Source organism: Hyla sarda, unplaced genomic scaffold (genome assembly GCF_029499605.1).
Source record: "Hyla sarda isolate aHylSar1 unplaced genomic scaffold, aHylSar1.hap1 scaffold_928, whole genome shotgun sequence".
Taxonomy (NCBI): Eukaryota; Metazoa; Chordata; class Amphibia; order Anura; family Hylidae; genus Hyla; species Hyla sarda.
In genome coordinates, this window is record NW_026610958.1 from 48,945 (window position 1) to 72,656 (window position 23,712).

General features: G+C 46.0%; 11 non-coding genes across 11 annotated transcripts; all 11 read right to left on the bottom strand.

Annotated features, from left to right (window-relative positions):
• Positions 1–584: 584 nt before the first annotated feature.
• Positions 585–775, bottom strand: LOC130349959 (U2 spliceosomal RNA). Its single transcript, XR_008887179.1, has one exon. It is a non-coding gene; the product is annotated as a U2 spliceosomal RNA (small nuclear RNA).
• Positions 776–2,857: 2,082 nt separating this feature from the next.
• Positions 2,858–3,048, bottom strand: LOC130349960 (U2 spliceosomal RNA). Its single transcript, XR_008887180.1, has one exon. It is a non-coding gene; the product is annotated as a U2 spliceosomal RNA (small nuclear RNA).
• A 2,095-nt stretch (positions 3,049–5,143) lies between these two features.
• Positions 5,144–5,334, bottom strand: LOC130349990 (U2 spliceosomal RNA). The gene has a single exon (XR_008887207.1). It is a non-coding gene; the product is annotated as a U2 spliceosomal RNA (small nuclear RNA).
• A 2,078-nt stretch (positions 5,335–7,412) lies between these two features.
• LOC130349962 (U2 spliceosomal RNA) lies at positions 7,413–7,603 on the bottom strand. The gene has a single exon (XR_008887182.1). It is a non-coding gene; the product is annotated as a U2 spliceosomal RNA (small nuclear RNA).
• Positions 7,604–9,685: 2,082 nt separating this feature from the next.
• Positions 9,686–9,876, bottom strand: LOC130349964 (U2 spliceosomal RNA). The gene has a single exon (XR_008887183.1). It is a non-coding gene; the product is annotated as a U2 spliceosomal RNA (small nuclear RNA).
• A 2,084-nt stretch (positions 9,877–11,960) lies between these two features.
• LOC130349965 (U2 spliceosomal RNA) lies at positions 11,961–12,151 on the bottom strand. The gene has a single exon (XR_008887184.1). It is a non-coding gene; the product is annotated as a U2 spliceosomal RNA (small nuclear RNA).
• Positions 12,152–14,243: 2,092 nt separating this feature from the next.
• On the bottom strand, positions 14,244–14,434 carry LOC130349991 (U2 spliceosomal RNA). Its single transcript, XR_008887208.1, has one exon. It is a non-coding gene; the product is annotated as a U2 spliceosomal RNA (small nuclear RNA).
• Positions 14,435–16,520: 2,086 nt separating this feature from the next.
• On the bottom strand, positions 16,521–16,711 carry LOC130349987 (U2 spliceosomal RNA). The gene has a single exon (XR_008887204.1). It is a non-coding gene; the product is annotated as a U2 spliceosomal RNA (small nuclear RNA).
• Positions 16,712–18,795: 2,084 nt separating this feature from the next.
• LOC130349966 (U2 spliceosomal RNA) lies at positions 18,796–18,986 on the bottom strand. Its single transcript, XR_008887185.1, has one exon. It is a non-coding gene; the product is annotated as a U2 spliceosomal RNA (small nuclear RNA).
• A 2,082-nt stretch (positions 18,987–21,068) lies between these two features.
• On the bottom strand, positions 21,069–21,259 carry LOC130349967 (U2 spliceosomal RNA). Its single transcript, XR_008887186.1, has one exon. It is a non-coding gene; the product is annotated as a U2 spliceosomal RNA (small nuclear RNA).
• Positions 21,260–23,357: 2,098 nt separating this feature from the next.
• On the bottom strand, positions 23,358–23,541 carry LOC130350002 (U2 spliceosomal RNA). Its single transcript, XR_008887218.1, has one exon. It is a non-coding gene; the product is annotated as a U2 spliceosomal RNA (small nuclear RNA).
• Positions 23,542–23,712: the final 171 nt, after the last annotated feature.

Below are 23,712 nucleotides of genomic sequence, written 5' to 3' on the forward strand. Positions count from 1 at the left end.
CATTAGTGCAATGGATGGCTGGAAGCATTTGTCTTTGCCTTTGCAATACCACAGAAGCAATGCATGGTCAATGTACAGCAATGACACACCTGTGTGAACAGCCAGGAGACCCCCCCATGTTATGTTACATAGTTACATAGTTAGTACGGTCGAAAAAAGACACATGTCCATCAAGTTCAACCAGGGAATTAAGGGGTAGGGGTGTGGCGCGATATTGGGGAAGGGATGAGATTTTATATTTCTTCATAAGCATTAATCTTATTTTGTCAATTAGGAACATTCAGCACCCACCCGCTATCAAGGCAGCTGCCTATCATGTCATGCCCTGCCTGCACAGGTGTGCTGGCTACTCAAATGATCCAATTAAGGAGGCCATTTAGTCAGCAGCAGCAGAAGTCCTGTGCCTGGACGCTCCAACAGCGGCCAGACACAAGCAGAAGCAGCAGAAGCAGCAGCAGCACCACCTTTTGTTTTTTGGCTGCAGCAGCAGCAGCAAGGCCCACAGGGCTGGCTAGCTGGCTAGCTGGCTAGCCAGCAAGCAGGTAGCAATGAAAGTAGGAATCTTTCTTTTTAACCCTGTAAGGGGGTGGTGCACTGTACCCGAAGATACTGCCATATCGGGTCAATGCATAGGGCGACGGAAGCAAGCTTCGAAATCGGCCCCCGTTCTCAAAAATCCATTTAATATATGGTCCCCAGATAGGGGACGTATCAGATATTAAACTGATAAGAACAGATACTACACTTGATCTTAGCCAAAAGGCCGAGAAGCGATAACCGTGAAAGGGGCGGGCCCAACAAGGTCCCCTTCATGGGCACTATCACTGCTTGCTGTCAGGGAGGCTGCCAGACAATTTTCCATGCACACTCTGGGCTGGGGGGCAGTCAACCACCAGTACACACAGCAGAACCTAAACCCATACCATTATTGCTAAGCAGCAAGACAGGGGCCCATTGCACTCCCACGGGGCCTTTTTAAATGCAATCCATAACCCGGATTTGCCAGGAACCCTTCTTACTCCTCCTACTTGCATGTGACACTGGGCTTAGGATCTGCATAGGAAACACACACACAAGCAAACACCTACCTTTGTTGCCTGCAGATGCCTCCTTGGCTGTCCCCAAACGGTATCAAACCAACACCCACGGGAAGCTGTAAGCATAGAGGACATGCCTGCACCCCATTGGACTTACCTGTGTGGGTTAAATCCGGGTTATTTGACAACCTATGGCGGTGATGGTTCTGCTCAGGCAGAGCAGTGCTGATGCTCCTCATGAAGCTGTCGCTGCTGTGAAGGTTCTAGGTGACATCACAATCCCTATGGTTACATACACAACAAAGCTGGGTTGTTGTTGTTTACACTCTGCAAGGCCTGTGGAAGTGAGTGACATCATAGCACTGTAGTTCTGAGGGTTCAAGATGGATGCAACAATCTCCTGTTGCTTCTATGAAGGCCGTAATAGACGACATCACCAAACAGCTCCATAGTCACATACACAGCAAAGGAGAGATGTTGTTTACACCTAGTGATGTCAGTGGTATTGAGTGACATCACAGCACAGTGCTAAGGCTCCTGGGCCTGGACACAGCAGCGGCTGCAATATCTCAACGGAGAATACGTTTATATATATGTGTGTGTGTGCGCGTATATATATATATATATATATATATATATATATATATATATTTCTCCGCCGAAATCACTTTTAAACCCATTTCCACCTTTTTTTCCCTTCTCTTCCTCTTACTTTTTTTTCACGTTTTTTTACGTTTTTCTCCTTTTCGCCTCTTTTCTGGGCGTATTATTCTTCTTTTTCTTCTTTTTTTTCGTCTAATGCATACCCCATCAGTGCAGCAATGCTTATTCAATACCGCCAGCAGATGGAGACACTGGGGGATAATTTTCTAAGGATTTATACTGATTTTTCCTGTCTGAATTTGTCGCACAGAAAGTTGCAGGCCAAATATGTGTGACATTTCTGCGACTTTAGCTTCTAGAGCATTTTTACAACATTATACATAGGTGCTGAATACATAAAAAGCGACTGTTCAGCGACAGACAAGTCGCATCGGCTGAAAGTAGGCCAGAATGTCAGTCCATGTTGGAGCAGGTTTAGATACAGTCTAAAGTATAGATCTCAAAGTCTGTGCACAGAATTTAGCAAGGGCCTCGCACCTTCTGATGCATCAGGTAGGTGCACAATAGCATAGCCTAACCCTCTGTACTTTGGTCTATATTGATGCGGGACATAGACAGCCAGCTGATGACCAATCCATTAGTGCAATGGATGGCTGGAAGCATTTGTCTTTGCCTTTGCAATACCACAGAAGCAATGCATGGTCAATGTACAGCAATGACACACCTGTGTGAACAGCCAGGAGACCCCCCCATGTTATGTTACATAGTTACATAGTTAGTACGGTCGAAAAAAGACACATGTCCATCAAGTTCAACCAGGGAATTAAGGGGTAGGGGTGTGGCGCGATATTGGGGAAGGGATGAGATTTTATATTTCTTCATAAGCATTAATCTTATTTTGTCAATTAGGAACATTCAGCACCCACCCGCTATCAAGGCAGCTGCCTATCATGTCATGCCCTACCTGCACAGGTGTGCTGGCTACTCAAATGATCCAATTAAGGAGGCCATTTAGTCAGCAGCAGCAGAAGTCCTGTGCCTGGACGCTCCAACAGCGGCCAGACACAAGCAGAAGCAGAAGCAGCAGAAGCAGCAGCAGCACCACCTTTTGTTTTTTGGCTGCAGCAGCAGCAGCAAGGCCCACAGGGCTGGCTAGCTGGCTAGCCAGCAAGCAGGTAGCAATGAAAGTAGGAATCTTTCTTTTTAACCCTGTAAGGGGGTGGTGCACTGTACCCGAAGATACTGCCATATCGGGTCAATGCATAGGGCGACGGAAGCAAGCTTCGAAATCGGCCCCCGTTCTCAAAAATCCATTTAATATATGGTCCCCAGATAGGGGACGTATCAGATATTAAACTGATAAGAACAGATACTACACTTGATCTTAGCCAAAAGGCCGAGAAGCGATAACCGTGAAAGGGGCGGGCCCAACAAGGTCCCCTTCATGGGCACTATCACTGCTTGCTGTCAGGGAGGCTGCCAGACAATTTTCCATGCACACTCTGGGCTGGGGGGCAGTCAACCACAAGTACACACAGCAGAACCTAAACCCATACCATTATTGCTAAGCAGCAAGACAGGGGCCCATTGCACTCCCACGGGGCCTTTTTAAATGCAATCCATAACCCGGATTTGCCAGGAACCCTTCTTACTCCTCCTACTTGCATGTGACACTGGGCTTAGGATCTGCATAGGAAACACACACACAAGCACACACCTACCTTTGTTGCCTGCAGATGCCTCCTTGGCTGTCCCCAAACGGTATCAAACCAACACCCACGGGAAGCTGTAAGCATAGAGGACATGCCTGCACCCCATTGGACTTACCTGTGTGGGTTAAATCCGGGTTATTTGACAACCTATGGCGGTGATGGTTCTGCTCAGGCAGAGCAGTGCTGATGCTCCTCATGAAGCTGTCGCTGCTGTGAAGGTTCTAGGTGACATCACAATCCCTATGGTTACATACACAACAAAGCTGGGTTGTTGTTGTTTACACTCTGCAAGGCCTGTGGAAGTGAGTGACATCATAGCACTGTAGTTCTGAGGGTTCTAGATGGATGCAACAATCTCCTGTTGCTTCTATGAAGGCCATAATAGACGACATCACCAAACAGCTCCATAGTCACATACACAGCAAAGGAGAGATGTTGTTTACACCTAGTGATGTCAGTGGTATTGAGTGACATCACAGCACAGTGCTAAGGCTCCTGGGCCTGGACACAGCAGCGGCTGCAATATCTCAACGGAGAATACGTTTATATATATGTGTGTGTGTGCGCGTATATATATATATATATATATATATATATATATATATATATATATATATTTCTCCGCCGAAATCACTTTTAAACCCATTTCCACCTTTTTTTCCCTTCTCTTCCTCTTACTTTTTTTTCACGTTTTTTTACGTTTTTCTCCTTTTCGCCTCTTTTCTGGGCGTATTATTCTTCTTTTTCTTCTTTTTTTTCGTCTAATGCATACCCCATCAGTGCAGCAATGCTTATTCAATACCGCCAGCAGATGGAGACACTGGGGGATAATTTTCTAAGGATTTATACTGATTTTTCCTGTCTGAATTTGTCGCACAGAAAGTTGCAGGCCAAATATGTGTGACATTTCTGCGACTTTAGCTTCTAGAGCATTTTTACAACATTATACATAGGTGCTGAATACATAAAAAGCGACTGTTCAGCGACAGACAAGTCGCATCGGCTGAAAGTAGGCCAGAATGTCAGTCCATGTTGGAGCAGGTTTAGATACAGTCTAAAGCATAGATCTCAAAGTCTGTGCACAGAATTTAGCAAGGGCCTCGCACCTTCTGATGCATCAGGTAGGTGCACAATAGCATAGCCTAACCCTCTGTACTTTGGTCTATATTGATGCGGGACATAGACAGCCAGCTGATGACCAATCCATTAGTGCAATGGATGGCTGGAAGCATTTGTCTTTGCCTTTGCAATACCACAGAAGCAATGCATGGTCAATGTACAGCAATGACACACCTGTGTGAACAGCCAGGAGACCCCCCCCCCCCCCCCATGTTATGTTACATAGTTACATAGTACGGTCGAAAAAAGACACATGTCCATCAAGTTCAACCAGGGAATTAAGGGGTAGGGGTGTGGCGCGATATTGGGGAAGGGATGAGATTTTATATTTCTTCATAAGCATTAATCTTATTTTGTCAATTAGGAACATTCAGCACCCACCCGCTATCAAGGCAGCTGCCTATCATGTCATGCCCTACCTGCACAGGTGTGCTGGCTACTCAAATGATCCAATTAAGGAGGCCATTTAGTCAGCAGCAGCAGAAGTCCTGTGCCTGGACGCTCCAACAGCGGCCAGACACAAGCAGAAGCAGAAGCAGCAGAAGCAGCAGCAGCACCACCTTTTGTTTTTTGGCTGCAGCAGCAGCAGCAAGGCCCACAGGGCTGGCTAGCTGGCTAGCCAGCAAGCAGGTAGCAATGAAAGTAGGAATCTTTCTTTTTAACCCTGTAAGGGGGTGGTGCACTGTACCTGAAGATACTGCCATATCGGGTCAATGCATAGGGCGACGGAAGCAAGCTTCGAAATCGGCCCCCGTTCTCAAAAATCCATTTAATATATGGTCCCCAGATAGGGGACGTATCAGATATTAAACTGATAAGAACAGATACTACACTTGATCTTAGCCAAAAGGCCGAGAAGCGATAACCGTGAAAGGGGCGGGCCCAACAAGGTCCCCTTCATGGGCACTATCACTGCTTGCTGTCAGGGAGGCTGCCAGACAATTTTCCATGCACACTCTGGGCTGGGGGGCAGTCAACCACCAGTACACACAGCAGAACCTAAACCCATACCATTATTGCTAAGCAGCAAGACAGGGGCCCATTGCACTCCCACGGGGCCTTTTTAAATGCAATCCATAACCCGGATTTGCCAGGAACCCTTCTTACTCCTCCTACTTGCATGTGACACTGGGCTTAGGATCTGCATAGGAAACACACACACAAGCACACACCTACCTTTGTTGCCTGCAGATGCCTCCTTGGCTGTCCCCAAACGGTATCAAACCAACACCCACGGGAAGCTGTAAGCATAGAGGACATGCCTGCACCCCATTGGACTTACCTGTGTGGGTTAAATCCGGGTTATTTGACAACCTATGGCGGTGATGGTTCTGCTCAGGCAGAGCAGTGCTGATGCTCCTCATGAAGCTGTCGCTGCTGTGAAGGTTCTAGGTGACATCACAATCCCTATGGTTACATACACAACAAAGCTGTGTTGTTGTTGTTTACACTCTGCAAGGCCTGTGGAAGTGAGTGACATCATAGCACTGTAGTTCTGAGGGTTCTAGATGGATGCAACAATCTCCTGTTGCTTCTATGAAGGCCATAATAGACGACATCACCAAACAGCTCCATAGTCACATACACAGCAAAGGAGAGATGTTGTTTACACCTAGTGATGTCAGTGGTATTGAGTGACATCACAGCACAGTGCTAAGGCTCCTGGGCCTGGACACAGCAGCGGCTGCAATATCTCAACGGAGAATACGTTTATATATATGTGTGTGTGTGCGCGTATATATATATATATATATATATATATATATATATATTTCTCCGCCGAAATCACTTTTAAACCCATTTCCACCTTTTTTTCCCTTCTCTTCCTCTTACTTTTTTTTCACGTTTTTTTACGTTTTTCTCCTTTTCGCCTCTTTTCTGGGCGTATTATTCTTCTTTTTCTTCTTTTTTTTCGTCTAATGCATACCCCATCAGTGCAGCAATGCTTATTCAATACCGCCAGCAGATGGAGACACTGGGGGATAATTTTCTAAGGATTTATACTGATTTTTCCTGTCTGAATTTGTCGCACAGAAAGTTGCAGGCCAAATATGTGTGACATTTCTGCGACTTTAGCTTCTAGAGCATTTTTACAACATTATACATAGGTGCTGAATACATAAAAAGCGACTGTTCAGCGACAGACAAGTCGCATCGGCTGAAAGTAGGCCAGAATGTCAGTCCATGTTGGAGCAGGTTTAGATACAGTCTAAAGCATAGATCTCAAAGTCTGTGCACAGAATTTAGCAAGGGCCTCGCACCTTCTGATGCATCAGGTAGGTGCACAATAGCATAGCCTAACCCTCTGTACTTTGGTCTATATTGATGCGGGACATAGACAGCCAGCTGATGACCAATCCATTAGTGCAATGGATGGCTGGAAGCATTTGTCTTTGCCTTTGCAATACCACAGAAGCAATGCATGGTCAATGTACAGCAATGACACACCTGTGTGAACAGCCAGGAGACCCCCCCATGTTATGTTACATAGTTACATAGTTAGTACGGTCGAAAAAAGACACATGTCCATCAAGTTCAACCAGGGAATTAAGGGGTAGGGGTGTGGCGCGATATTGGGGAAGGGATGAGATTTTATATTTCTTCATAAGCATTAATCTTATTTTGTCAATTAGGAACATTCAGCACCCACCAGCTATCAAGGCAGCTGCCTATCATGTCATGCCCTACCTGCACAGGTGTGCTGGCTACTCAAATGATCCAATTAAGGAGGCCATTTAGTCAGCAGCAGCAGAAGTCCTGTGCCTGGACGCTCCAACAGCGGCCAGACACAAGCAGAAGCAGAAGCAGCAGAAGCAGCAGCAGCACCACCTTTTGTTTTTTGGCTGCAGCAGCAGCAGCAAGGCCCACAGGGCTGGCTAGCTGGCTAGCCAGCAAGCAGGTAGCAATGAAAGTAGGAATCTTTCTTTTTAACCCTGTAAGGGGGTGGTGCACTGTACCCGAAGATACTGCCATATCGGGTCAATGCATAGGGCGACGGAAGCAAGCTTCGAAATCGGCCCCCGTTCTCAAAAATCCATTTAATATATGGTCCCCAGATAGGGGACGTATCAGATATTAAACTGATAAGAACAGATACTACACTTGATCTTAGCCAAAAGGCCGAGAAGCGATAACCGTGAAAGGGGCGGGCCCAACAAGGTCCCCTTCATGGGCACTATCACTGCTTGCTGTCAGGGAGGCTGCCAGACAATTTTCCATGCACACTCTGGGCTGGGGGGCAGTCAACCACCAGTACACACAGCAGAACCTAAACCCATACCATTATTGCTAAGCAGCAAGACAGGGGCCCATTGCACTCCCACGGGGCCTTTTTAAATGCAATCCATAACCCGGATTTGCCAGGAACCCTTCTTACTCCTCCTACTTGCATGTGACACTGGGCTTAGGATCTGCATAGGAAACACACACACAAGCACACACCTACCTTTGTGGCCTGCAGATGCCTCCTTGGCTGTCCCCAAACGGTATCAAACCAACACCCACGGGAAGCTGTAAGCATAGAGGACATGCCTGCACCCCATTGGACTTACCTGTGTGGGTTAAATCCGGGTTATTTGACAACCTATGGCGGTGATGGTTCTGCTCAGGCAGAGCAGTGCTGATGCTCCTCATGAAGCTGTCGCTGCTGTGAAGGTTCTAGGTGACATCACAATCCCTATGGTTACATACACAACAAAGCTGGGTTGTTGTTGTTTACACTCTGCAAGGCCTGTGGAAGTGAGTGACATCATAGCACTGTAGTTCTGAGGGTTCTAGATGGATGCAACAATCTCCTGTTGCTTCTATGAAGGCCATAATAGACGACATCACCAAACAGCTCCATAGTCACATACACAGCAAAGGAGAGATGTTGTTTACACCTAGTGATGTCAGTGGTATTGAGTGACATCACAGCACAGTGCTAAGGCTCCTGGGCCTGGACACAGCAGCGGCTGCAATATCTCAACGGAGAATACGTTTATATATATGTGTGTGTGTGCGCGTATATATATATATATATATATATATATATATATATATATTTCTCCGCCGAAATCACTTTTAAACCCATTTCCACCTTTTTTTCCCTTCTCTTCCTCTTACTTTTTTTTCACGTTTTTTTACGTTTTTCTCCTTTTCGCCTCTTTTCTGGGCGTATTATTCTTCTTTTTCTTCTTTTTTTTCGTCTAATGCATACCCCATCAGTGCAGCAATGCTTATTCAATACCGCCAGCAGATGGAGACACTGGGGGATAATTTTCTAAGGATTTATACTGATTTTTCCTGTCTGAATTTGTCGCACAGAAAGTTGCAGGCCAAATATGTGTGACATTTCTGCGACTTTAGCTTCTAGAGCATTTTTACAACATTATACATAGGTGCTGAATACATAAAAAGCGACTGTTCAGCGACAGACAAGTCGCATCGGCTGAAAGTAGGCCAGAATGTCAGTCCATGTTGGAGCAGGTTTAGATACAGTCTAAAGCATAGATCTCAAAGTCTGTGCACAGAATTTAGCAAGGGCCTCGCACCTTCTGATGCATCAGGTAGGTGCACAATAGCATAGCCTAACCCTCTGTACTTTGGTCTATATTGATGCGGGACATAGACAGCCAGCTGATGACCAATCCATTAGTGCAATGGATGGCTGGAAGCATTTGTCTTTGCCTTTGCAATACCACAGAAGCAATGCATGGTCAATGTACAGCAATGACACACCTGTGTGAACAGCCAGGAGACCCCCCCATGTTATGTTACATAGTTACATAGTTAGTACGGTCGAAAAAAGACACATGTCCATCAAGTTCAACCAGGGAATTAAGGGGTAGGGGTGTGGCGCGATATTGGGGAAGGGATGAGATTTTATATTTCTTCATAAGCATTAATCTTATTTTGTCAATTAGGAACATTCAGCACCCACCCGCTATCAAGGCAGCTGCCTATCATGTCATGCCCTGCCTGCACAGGTGTGCTGGCTACTCAAATGATCCAATTAAGGAGGCCATTTAGTCAGCAGCAGCAGAAGTCCTGTGCCTGGACGCTCCAACAGCGGCCAGACACAAGCAGAAGCAGCAGAAGCAGCAGCAGCACCACCTTTTGTTTTTTGGCTGCAGCAGCAGCAGCAAGGCCCACAGGGCTGGCTAGCTGGCTAGCTGGCTAGCCAGCAAGCAGGTAGCAATGAAAGTAGGAATCTTTCTTTTTAACCCTGTAAGGGGGTGGTGCACTGTACCCGAAGATACTGCCATATCGGGTCAATGCATAGGGCGACGGAAGCAAGCTTCGAAATCGGCCCCCGTTCTCAAAAATCCATTTAATATATGGTCCCCAGATAGGGGACGTATCAGATATTAAACTGATAAGAACAGATACTACACTTGATCTTAGCCAAAAGGCCGAGAAGCGATAACCGTGAAAGGGGCGGGCCCAACAAGGTCCCCTTCATGGGCACTATCACTGCTTGCTGTCAGGGAGGCTGCCAGACAATTTTCCATGCACACTCTGGGCTGGGGGGCAGTCAACCACCAGTACACACAGCAGAACCTAAACCCATACCATTATTGCTAAGCAGCAAGACAGGGGCCCATTGCACTCCCACGGGGCCTTTTTAAATGCAATCCATAACCCGGATTTGCCAGGAACCCTTCTTACTCCTCCTACTTGCATGTGACACTGGGCTTAGGATCTGCATAGGAAACACACACACAAGCAAACACCTACCTTTGTTGCCTGCAGATGCCTCCTTGGCTGTCCCCAAACGGTATCAAACCAACACCCACGGGAAGCTGTAAGCATAGAGGACATGCCTGCACCCCATTGGACTTACCTGTGTGGGTTAAATCCGGGTTATTTGACAACCTATGGCGGTGATGGTTCTGCTCAGGCAGAGCAGTGCTGATGCTCCTCATGAAGCTGTCGCTGCTGTGAAGGTTCTAGGTGACATCACAATCCCTATGGTTACATACACAACAAAGCTGGGTTGTTGTTGTTTACACTCTGCAAGGCCTGTGGAAGTGAGTGACATCATAGCACTGTAGTTCTGAGGGTTCTAGATGGATGCAACAATCTCCTGTTGCTTCTATGAAGGCCATAATAGACGACATCACCAAACAGCTCCATAGTCACATACACAGCAAAGGAGAGATGTTGTTTACACCTAGTGATGTCAGTGGTATTGAGTGACATCACAGCACAGTGCTAAGGCTCCTGGGCCTGGACACAGCAGCGGCTGCAATATCTCAACGGAGAATACGTTTATATATATGTGTGTGTGTGCGCGTATATATATATATATATATATATATATATATATATATATATATTTCTCCGCCGAAATCACTTTTAAACCCATTTCCACCTTTTTTTCCCTTCTCTTCCTCTTACTTTTTTTTCACGTTTTTTTACGTTTTTCTCCTTTTCGCCTCTTTTCTGGGCGTATTATTCTTCTTTTTCTTCTTTTTTTTCGTCTAATGCATACCCCATCAGTGCAGCAATGCTTATTCAATACCGCCAGCAGATGGAGACACTGGGGGATAATTTTCTAAGGATTTATACTGATTTTTCCTGTCTGAATTTGTCGCACAGAAAGTTGCAGGCCAAATATGTGTGACATTTCTGCGACTTTAGCTTCTAGAGCATTTTTACAACATTATACATAGGTGCTGAATACATAAAAAGCGACTGTTCAGCGACAGACAAGTCGCATCGGCTGAAAGTAGGCCAGAATGTCAGTCCATGTTGGAGCAGGTTTAGATACAGTCTAAAGTATAGATCTCAAAGTCTGTGCACAGAATTTAGCAAGGGCCTCGCACCTTCTGATGCATCAGGTAGGTGCACAATAGCATAGCCTAACCCTCTGTACTTTGGTCTATATTGATGCGGGACATAGACAGCCAGCTGATGACCAATCCATTAGTGCAATGGATGGCTGGAAGCATTTGTCTTTGCCTTTGCAATACCACAGAAGCAATGCATGGTCAATGTACAGCAATGACACACCTGTGTGAACAGCCAGGAGACCCCCCCATGTTATGTTACATAGTTACATAGTTAGTACGGTCGAAAAAAGACACATGTCCATCAAGTTCAACCAGGGAATTAAGGGGTAGGGGTGTGGCGCGATATTGGGGAAGGGATGAGATTTTATATTTCTTCATAAGCATTAATCTTATTTTGTCAATTAGGAACATTCAGCACCCACCCGCTATCAAGGCAGCTGCCTATCATGTCATGCCCTACCTGCACAGGTGTGCTGGCTACTCAAATGATCCAATTAAGGAGGCCATTTAGTCAGCAGCAGCAGAAGTCCTGTGCCTGGACGCTCCAACAGCGGCCAGACACAAGCAGAAGCAGAAGCAGCAGAAGCAGCAGCAGCACCACCTTTTGTTTTTTGGCTGCAGCAGCAGCAGCAAGGCCCACAGGGCTGGCTAGCTGGCTAGCCAGCAAGCAGGTAGCAATGAAAGTAGGAATCTTTCTTTTTAACCCTGTAAGGGGGTGGTGCACTGTACCCGAAGATACTGCCATATCGGGTCAATGCATAGGGCGACGGAAGCAAGCTTCGAAATCGGCCCCCGTTCTCAAAAATCCATTTAATATATGGTCCCCAGATAGGGGACGTATCAGATATTAAACTGATAAGAACAGATACTACACTTGATCTTAGCCAAAAGGCCGAGAAGCGATAACCGTGAAAGGGGCGGGCCCAACAAGGTCCCCTTCATGGGCACTATCACTGCTTGCTGTCAGGGAGGCTGCCAGACAATTTTCCATGCACACTCTGGGCTGGGGGGCAGTCAACCACAAGTACACACAGCAGAACCTAAACCCATACCATTATTGCTAAGCAGCAAGACAGGGGCCCATTGCACTCCCACGGGGCCTTTTTAAATGCAATCCATAACCCGGATTTGCCAGGAACCCTTCTTACTCCTCCTACTTGCATGTGACACTGGGCTTAGGATCTGCATAGGAAACACACACACAAGCACACACCTACCTTTGTTGCCTGCAGATGCCTCCTTGGCTGTCCCCAAACGGTATCAAACCAACACCCACGGGAAGCTGTAAGCATAGAGGACATGCCTGCACCCCATTGGACTTACCTGTGTGGGTTAAATCCGGGTTATTTGACAACCTATGGCGGTGATGGTTCTGCTCAGGCAGAGCAGTGCTGATGCTCCTCATGAAGCTGTCGCTGCTGTGAAGGTTCTAGGTGACATCACAATCCCTATGGTTACATACACAACAAAGCTGGGTTGTTGTTGTTTACACTCTGCAAGGCCTGTGGAAGTGAGTGACATCATAGCACTGTAGTTCTGAGGGTTCTAGATGGATGCAACAATCTCCTGTTGCTTCTATGAAGGCCATAATAGACGACATCACCAAACAGCTCCATAGTCACATACACAGCAAAGGAGAGATGTTGTTTACACCTAGTGATGTCAGTGGTATTGAGTGACATCACAGCACAGTGCTAAGGCTCCTGGGCCTGGACACAGCAGCGGCTGCAATATCTCAACGGAGAATACGTTTATATATATGTGTGTGTGTGCGCGTATATATATATATATATATATATATATATATATATATATATATTTCTCCGCCGAAATCACTTTTAAACCCATTTCCACCTTTTTTTCCCTTCTCTTCCTCTTACTTTTTTTTCACGTTTTTTTACGTTTTTCTCCTTTTCGCCTCTTTTCTGGGCGTATTATTCTTCTTTTTCTTCTTTTTTTTCGTCTAATGCATACCCCATCAGTGCAGCAATGCTTATTCAATACCGCCAGCAGATGGAGACACTGGGGGATAATTTTCTAAGGATTTATACTGATTTTTCCTGTCTGAATTTGTCGCACAGAAAGTTGCAGGCCAAATATGTGTGACATTTCTGCGACTTTAGCTTCTAGAGCATTTTTACAACATTATACATAGGTGCTGAATACATAAAAAGCGACTGTTCAGCGACAGACAAGTCGCATCGGCTGAAAGTAGGCCAGAATGTCAGTCCATGTTGGAGCAGGTTTAGATACAGTCTAAAGCATAGATCTCAAAGTCTGTGCACAGAATTTAGCAAGGGCCTCGCACCTTCTGATGCATCAGGTAGGTGCACAATAGCATAGCCTAACCCTCTGTACTTTGGTCTATATTGATGCGGGACATAGACAGCCAGCTGATGACCAATCCATTAGTGCAATGGATGGCTGGAAGCATTTGTCTTTGCCTTTGCAATACCACAGAAGCAATGCATGGTCAATGTACAGCAATGACACACCTGTGTGAACAGCCAGGAGACCCCCCCCCCCCCCCATGTTATGTTACATAGTTACATAGTTAGTACGGTCGAAAAAAGACACATGTCCATCAAGTTCAACCAGGGAATTAAGGGGTAGGGGTGTGGCGCGATATTGGGGAAGGGATGAGATTTTATATTTCTTCATAAGCATTAATCTTATTTTGTCAATTAGGAACATTCAGCACCCACCCGCTATCAAGGCAGCTGCCTATCATGTCATGCCCTACCTGCACAGGTGTGCTGGCTACTCAAATGATCCAATTAAGGAGGCCATTTAGTCAGCAGCAGCAGAAGTCCTGTGCCTGGACGCTCCAACAGGGGCCAGACACAAGCAGAAGCAGAAGCAGCAGAAGCAGCAGCAGCACCACCTTTTGTTTTTTGGCTGCAGCAGCAGCAGCAAGGCCCACAGGGCTGGCTAGCTGGCTAGCCAGCAAGCAGGTAGCAATGAAAGTAGGAATCTTTCTTTTTAACCCTGTAAGGGGGTGGTGCACTGTACCTGAAGATACTGCCATATCGGGTCAATGCATAGGGCGACGGAAGCAAGCTTCGAAATCGGCCCCCGTTCTCAAAAATCCATTTAATATATGGTCCCCAGATAGGGGACGTATCAGATATTAAACTGATAAGAACAGATACTACACTTGATCTTAGCCAAAAGGCCGAGAAGCGATAACCGTGAAAGGGGCGGGCCCAACAAGGTCCCCTTCATGGGCACTATCACTGCTTGCTGTCAGGGAGGCTGCCAGACAATTTTCCATGCACACTCTGGGCTGGGGGGCAGTCAACCACCAGTACACACAGCAGAACCTAAACCCATACCATTATTGCTAAGCAGCAAGACAGGGGCCCATTGCACTCCCACGGGGCCTTTTTAAATGCAATCCATAACCCGGATTTGCCAGGAACCCTTCTTACTCCTCCTACTTGCATGTGACACTGGGCTTAGGATCTGCATAGGAAACACACACACAAGCACACACCTACCTTTGTTGCCTGCAGATGCCTCCTTGGCTGTCCCCAAACGGTATCAAACCAACACCCACGGGAAGCTGTAAGCATAGAGGACATGCCTGCACCCCATTGGACTTACCTGTGTGGGTTAAATCCGGGTTATTTGACAACCTATGGCGGTGATGGTTCTGCTCAGGCAGAGCAGTGCTGATGCTCCTCATGAAGCTGTCGCTGCTGTGAAGGTTCTAGGTGACATCACAATCCCTATGGTTACATACACAACAAAGCTGGGTTGTTGTTGTTTACACTCTGCAAGGCCTGTGGAAGTGAGTGACATCATAGCACTGTAGTTCTGAGGGTTCTAGATGGATGCAACAATCTCCTGTTGCTTCTATGAAGGCCATAATAGACGACATCACCAAACAGCTCCATAGTCACATACACAGCAAAGGAGAGATGTTGTTTACACCTAGTGATGTCAGTGGTATTGAGTGACATCACAGCACAGTGCTAAGGCTCCTGGGCCTGGACACAGCAGCGGCTGCAATATCTCAACGGAGAATACGTTTATATATATGTGTGTGTGTGCGCGTATATATATATATATATATATATATATATATATATATATATATATTTCTCCGCCGAAATCACTTTTAAACCCATTTCCACCTTTTTTTCCCTTCTCTTCCTCTTACTTTTTTTTCACGTTTTTTTACGTTTTTCTCCTTTTCGCCTCTTTTCTGGGCGTATTATTCTTCTTTTTCTTCTTTTTTTTCGTCTAATGCATACCCCATCAGTGCAGCAATGCTTATTCAATACCGCCAGCAGATGGAGACACTGGGGGATAATTTTCTAAGGATTTATACTGATTTTTCCTGTCTGAATTTGTCGCACAGAAAGTTGCAGGCCAAATATGTGTGACATTTCTGCGACTTTAGCTTCTAGAGCATTTTTACAACATTATACATAGGTGCTGAATACATAAAAAGCGACTGTTCAGCGACAGACAAGTCGCATCGGCTGAAAGTAGGCCAGAATGTCAGTCCATGTTGGAGCAGGTTTAGATACAGTCTAAAGCATAGATCTCAAAGTCTGTGCACAGAATTTAGCAAGGGCCTCGCACCTTCTGATGCATCAGGTAGGTGCACAATAGCATAGCCTAACCCTCTGTACTTTGGTCTATATTGATGCGGGACATAGACAGCCAGCTGATGACCAATCCATTAGTGCAATGGATGGCTGGAAGCATTTGTCTTTGCCTTTGCAATACCACAGAAGCAATGCATGGTCAATGTACAGCAATGACACACCTGTGTGAACAGCCAGGAGACCCCCCCATGTTATGTTACATAGTTACATAGTTAGTACGGTCGAAAAAAGACACATGTCCATCAAGTTCAACCAGGGAATTAAGGGGTAGGGGTGTGGCGCGATATTGGGGAAGGGATGAGATTTTATATTTCTTCATAAGCATTAATCTTATTTTGTCAATTAGGAACATTCAGCACCCACCCGCTATCAAGGCAGCTGCCTATCATGTCATGCCCTACCTGCACAGGTGTGCTGGCTACTCAAATGATCCAATTAAGGAGGCCATTTAGTCAGCAGCAGCAGAAGTCCTGTGCCTGGACGCTCCAACAGCGGCCAGACACAAGCAGAAGCAGAAGCAGCAGAAGCAGCAGCAGCACCACCTTTTGTTTTTTGGCTGCAGCAGCAGCAGCAAGGCCCACAGGGCTGGCTAGCTGGCTAGCCAGCAAGCAGGTAGCAATGAAAGTAGGAATCTTTCTTTTTAACCCTGTAAGGGGGTGGTGCACTGTACCCGAAGATACTGCCATATCGGGTCAATGCATAGGGCGACGGAAGCAAGCTTCGAAATCGGCCCCCGTTCTCAAAAATCCATTTAATATATGGTCCCCAGATAGGGGACGTATCAGATATTAAACTGATAAGAACAGATACTACACTTGATCTTAGCCAAAAGGCCGAGAAGTGATAACCGTGAAAGGGGCGGGCCCAACAAGGTCCCCTTCATGGGCACTATCACTGCTTGCTGTCAGGGAGGCTGCCAGACAATTTTCCATGCACACTCTGGGCTGGGGGGCAGTCAACCACCAGTACACACAGCAGAACCTAAACCCATACCATTATTGCTAAGCAGCAAGACAGGGGCCCATTGCACTCCCACGGGGCCTTTTTAAATGCAATCCATAACCCGGATTTGCCAGGAACCCTTCTTACTCCTCCTACTTGCATGTGACACTGGGCTTAGGATCTGCATAGGAAACACACACACAAGCACACACCTACCTTTGTTGCCTGCAGATGCCTCCTTGGCTGTCCCCAAACGGTATCAAACCAACACCCACGGGAAGCTGTAAGCATAGAGGACATGCCTGCACCCCATTGGACTTACCTGTGTGGGTTAAATCCGGGTTATTTGACAACCTATGGCGGTGATGGTTCTGCTCAGGCAGAGCAGTGCTGATGCTCCTCATGAAGCTGTCGCTGCTGTGAAGGTTCTAGGTGACATCACAATCCCTATGGTTACATACACAACAAAGCTGGGTTGTTGTTGTTTACACTCTGCAAGGCCTGTGGAAGTGAGTGACATCATAGCACTGTAGTTCTGAGGGTTCTAGATGGATGCAACAATCTCCTGTTGCTTCTATGAAGGCCATAATAGACGACATCACCAAACAGCTCCATAGTCACATACACAGCAAAGGAGAGATGTTGTTTACACCTAGTGATGTCAGTGGTATTGAGTGACATCACAGCACAGTGCTAAGGCTCCTGGGCCTGGACACAGCAGCGGCTGCAATATCTCAACGGAGAATACGTTTATATATATGTGTGTGTGTGCGCGTATATATATATATATATATATATATATATATATATATATATATTTCTCCGCCGAAATCACTTTTAAACCCATTTCCACCTTTTTTTCCCTTCTCTTCCTCTTACTTTTTTTTCACGTTTTTTTACGTTTTTCTCCTTTTCGCCTCTTTTCTGGGCGTATTATTCTTCTTTTTCTTCTTTTTTTTCGTCTAATGCATACCCCATCAGTGCAGCAATGCTTATTCAATACCGCCAGCAGATGGAGACACTGGGGGATAATTTTCTAAGGATTTATACTGATTTTTCCTGTCTGAATTTGTCGCACAGAAAGTTGCAGGCCAAATATGTGTGACATTTCTGCGACTTTAGCTTCTAGAGCATTTTTACAACATTATACATAGGTGCTGAATACATAAAAAGCGACTGTTCAGCGACAGACAAGTCGCATCGGCTGAAAGTAGGCCAGAATGTCAGTCCATGTTGGAGCAGGTTTAGATACAGTCTAAAGCATAGATCTCAAAGTCTGTGCACAGAATTTAGCAAGGGCCTCGCACCTTCTGATGCATCAGGTAGGTGCACAATAGCATAGCCTAACCCTCTGTACTTTGGTCTATATTGATGCGGGACATAGACAGCCAGCTGATGACCAATCCATTAGTGCAATGGATGGCTGGAAGCATTTGTCTTTGCCTTTGCAATACCACAGAAGCAATGCATGGTCAATGTACAGCAATGACACACCTGTGTGAACAGCCAGGAGACCCCCCCATGTTATGTTACATAGTTACATAGTTAGTACGGTCGAAAAAAGACACATGTCCATCAAGTTCAACCAGGGAATTAAGGGGTAGGGGTGTGGCGCGATATTGGGGAAGGGATGAGATTTTATATTTCTTCATAAGCATTAATCTTATTTTGTCAATTAGGAACATTCAGCACCCACCCGCTATCAAGGCAGCTGCCTATCATGTCATGCCCTACCTGCACAGGTGTGCTGGCTACTCAAATGATCCAATTAAGGAGGCCATTTAGTCAGCAGCAGCAGAAGTCCTGTGCCTGGACGCTCCAACAGCGGCCAGACACAAGCAGAAGCAGAAGCAGCAGAAGCAGCAGCAGCACCACCTTTTGTTTTTTGGCTGCAGCAGCAGCAGCAAGGCCCACAGGGCTGGCTAGCTGGCTAGCCAGCAAGCAGGTAGCAATGAAAGTAGGAATCTTTCTTTTTAACCCTGTAAGGGGGTGGTGCACTGTACCCGAAGATACTGCCATATCGGGTCAATGCATAGGGCGACGGAAGCAAGCTTCGAAATCGGCCCCCGTTCTCAAAAATCCATTTAATATATGGTCCCCAGATAGGGGACGTATCAGATATTAAACTGATAAGAACAGATACTACACTTGATCTTAGCCAAAAGGCCGAGAAGCGATAACTGTGAAAGGGGCGGGCCCAACAAGGTCCCCTTCATGGGCACTATCACTGCTTGCTGTCAGGGAGGCTGCCAGACAATTTTCCATGCACACTCTGGGCTGGGGGGCAGTCAACCACCAGTACACACAGCAGAACCTAAACCCATACCATTATTGCTAAGCAGCAAGACAGGGGCCCATTGCACTCCCACGGGGCCTTTTTAAATGCAATCCATAACCCGGATTTGCCAGGAACCCTTCTTACTCCTCCTACTTGCATGTGACACTGGGCTTAGGATCTGCATAGGAAACACACACACAAGCACACACCTACCTTTGTTGCCTGCAGATGCCTCCTTGGCTGTCCCCAAACGGTATCAAACCAACACCCACGGGAAGCTGTAAGCATAGAGGACATGCCTGCACCCCATTGGACTTACCTGTGTGGGTTAAATCCGGGTTATTTGACAACCTATGGCGGTGATGGTTCTGCTCAGGCAGAGCAGTGCTGATGCTCCTCATGAAGCTGTCGCTGCTGTGAAGGTTCTAGGTGACATCACAATCCCTATGGTTACATACACAACAAAGCTGGGTTGTTGTTGTTTACACTCTGCAAGGCCTGTGGAAGTGAGTGACATCATAGCACTGTAGTTCTGAGGGTTCTAGATGGATGCAACAATCTCCTGTTGCTTCTATGAAGGCCATAATAGACGACATCACCAAACAGCTCCATAGTCACATACACAGCAAAGGAGAGATGTTGTTTACACCTAGTGATGTCAGTGGTATTGAGTGACATCACAGCACAGTGCTAAGGCTCCTGGGCCTGGACACAGCAGCGGCTGCAATATCTCAACGGAGAATACGTTTATATATATGTGTGTGTGTGCGCGTATATATATATATATATATATATATATATATATATATATATTTCTCCGCCGAAATCACTTTTAAACCCATTTCCACCTTTTTTTCCCTTCTCTTCCTCTTACTTTTTTTTCACGTTTTTTTACGTTTTTCTCCTTTTCGCCTCTTTTCTGGGCGTATTATTCTTCTTTTTCTTCTTTTTTTTCGTCTAATGCATACCCCATCAGTGCAGCAATGCTTATTCAATACCGCCAGCAGATGGAGACACTGGGGGATAATTTTCTAAGGATTTATACTGATTTTTCCTGTCTGAATTTGTCGCACAGAAAGTTGCAGGCCAAATATGTGTGACATTTCTGCGACTTTAGCTTCTAGAGCATTTTTACAACATTATACATAGGTGCTGAATACATAAAAAGCGACTGTTCAGCGACAGACAAGTCGCATCGGCTGAAAGTAGGCCAGAATGTCAGTCCATGTTGGAGCAGGTTTAGATACAGTCTAAAGCATAGATCTCAAGGTCTGTGCACAGAATTTAGCAAGGGCCTCGCACCTTCTGATGCATCAGGTAGGTGCACAATAGCATAGCCTAACCCTCTGTACTTTGGTCTATATTGATGCGGGACATAGACAGCCAGCTGATGACCAATCCATTAGTGCAATGGATGGCTGGAAGCATTTGTCTTTGCCTTTGCAATACCACAGAAGCAATGCATGGTCAATGTACAGCAATGACACACCTGTGTGAACAGCCAGGAGACCCCCCCATGTTATGTTACATAGTTACATAGTTAGTACGGTCGAAAAAAGACACATGTCCATCAAGTTCAACCAGGGAATTAAGGGGTAGGGGTGTGGCACGATATTGGGGAAGGGATGAGATTTTATATTTCTTCATAAGCATTAATCTTATTTTGTCAATTAGGAACATTCAGCACCCACCCGCTATCAAGGCAGCTGCCTATCATGTCATGCCCTACCTGCACAGGTGTGCTGGCTACTCAAATGATCCAATTAAGGAGGCCATTTAGTCAGCAGCAGCAGAAGTCCTGTGCCTGGACGCTCCAACAGCGGCCAGACACAAGCAGAAGCAGAAGCAGCAGAAGCAGCAGCAGCACCACCTTTTGTTTTTTGGCTGCAGCAGCAGCAGCAAGGCCCACAGGGCTGGCTAGCTGGCTAGCCAGCAAGCAGGTAGCAATGAAAGTAGGAATCTTTCTTTTTAACCCTGTAAGGGGGTGGTGCACTGTACCCGAAGATACTGCCATATCGGGTCAATGCATAGGGCGACGGAAGCAAGCTTCGAAATCGGCCCCCGTTCTCAAAAATCCATTTAATATATGGTCCCCAGATAGGGGACGTATCAGATATTAAACTGATAAGAACAGATACTACACTTGATCTTAGCCAAAAGGCCGAGAAGCGATAACCGTGAAAGGGGCGGGCCCAACAAGGTCCCCTTCATGGGCACTATCACTGCTTGCTGTCAGGGAGGCTGCCAGACAATTTTCCATGCACACTCTGGGCTGGGGGGCAGTCAACCACCAGTACACACAGCAGAACCTAAACCCATACCATTATTGCTAAGCAGCAAGACAGGGGCCCATTGCACTCCCACGGGGCCTTTTTAAATGCAATCCATAACCCGGATTTGCCAGGAACCCTTCTTACTCCTCCTACTTGCATGTGACACTGGGCTTAGGATCTGCATAGGAAACACACACACAAGCACACACCTACCTTTGTTGCCTGCAGATGCCTCCTTGGCTGTCCCCAAACGGTATCAAACCAACACCCACGGGAAGCTGTAAGCATAGAGGACATGCCTGCACCCCATTGGACTTACCTGTGTGGGTTAAATCCGGGTTATTTGACAACCTATGGCGGTGATGGTTCTGCTCAGGCAGAGCAGTGCTGATGCTCCTCATGAAGCTGTCGCTGCTGTGAAGGTTCTAGGTGACATCACAATCCCTATGGTTACATACACAACAAAGCTGGGTTGTTGTTGTTTACACTCTGCAAGGCCTGTGGAAGTGAGTGACATCATAGCACTGTAGTTCTGAGGGTTCTAGATGGATGCAACAATCTCCTGTTGCTTCTATGAAGGCCATAATAGACGACATCACCAAACAGCTCCATAGTCACATACACAGCAAAGGAGAGATGTTGTTTACACCTAGTGATGTCAGTGGTATTGAGTGACATCACAGCACAGTGCTAAGGCTCCTGGGCCTGGACACAGCAGCGGCTGCAATATCTCAACGGAGAATACGTTTATATATATGTGTGTGTGTGCGCGTATATATATATATATATATATATATATATATATATATATATATATATTTCTCCGCCGAAATCACTTTTAAACCCATTTCCACCTTTTTTTCCCTTCTCTTCCTCTTACTTTTTTTTCACGTTTTTTTACGTTTTTCTCCTTTTCGCCTCTTTTCTGGGCGTATTATTCTTCTTTTTCTTCTTTTTTTTCGTCTAATGCATACCCCATCAGTGCAGCAATGCTTATTCAATACCGCCAGCAGATGGAGACACTGGGGGATAATTTTCTAAGGATTTATACTGATTTTTCCTGTCTGAATTTGTCGCACAGAAAGTTGCAGGCCAAATATGTGTGACATTTCTGCGACTTTAGCTTCTAGAGCATTTTTACAACATTATACATAGGTGCTGAATACATAAAAAGCGACTGTTCAGCGACAGACAAGTCGCATCGGCTGAAAGTAGGCCAGAATGTCAGTCCATGTTGGAGCAGGTTTAGATACAGTCTAAAGCATAGATCTCAAAGTCTGTGCACAGAATTTAGCAAGGGCCTCGCACCTTCTGATGCATCAGGTAGGTGCACAATAGCATAGCCTAACCCTCTGTACTTTGGTCTATATTGATGCGGGACATAGACAGCCAGCTGATGACCAATCCATTAGTGCAATGGATGGCTGGAAGCATTTGTCTTTGCCTTTGCAATACCACAGAAGCAATGCATGGTCAATGTACAGCAATGACACACCTGTGTGAACAGCCAGGAGACCCCCCCCCCCCCCCCCATGTTATGTTACATAGTTACATAGTTAGTACGGTCGAAAAAAGACACATGTCCATCAAGTTCAACCAGGGAATTAAGGGGTAGGGGTGTGGCGCGATATTGGGGAAGGGATGAGATTTTATATTTCTTCATAAGCATTAATCTTATTTTGTCAATTAGGAACATTCAGCACCCACCCGCTATCAAGGCAGCTGCCTATCATGTCATGCCCTACCTGCACAGGTGTGCTGGCTACTCAAATGATCCAATTAAGGAGGCCATTTAGTCAGCAGCAGCAGAAGTCCTGTGCCTGGACGCTCCAACAGCGGCCAGACACAAGCAGAAGCAGAAGCAGCAGAAGCAGCAGCAGCACCACCTTTTGTTTTTTGGCTGCAGCAGCAGCAGCAAGGCCCACAGGGCTGGCTAGCTGGCTAGCCAGCAAGCAGGTAGCAATGAAAGTAGGAATCTTTCTTTTTAACCCTGTAAGGGGGTGGTGCACTGTACCCGAAGATACTGCCATATCGGGTCAATGCATAGGGCGACGGAAGCAAGCTTCGAAATCGGCCCCCGTTCTCAAAAATCCATTTAATATATGGTCCCCAGATAGGGGACGTATCAGATATTAAACTGATAAGAACAGATTTTTTTTTTTTTTTTTTTTTTATAAACCTTCAGGTTTAGACTAAACACCACTTAGATAACGCGTCATTTTTGACTCATGGTAAAGTCTAACTCATCATTAGGTCATTCTTTATTTGTTCAAAGCAAATTCAAAACAGATTCAAATACCATCACCATTACACCCTTACAACATGTCTCCACTTCAAAAATTTCCATATCCCC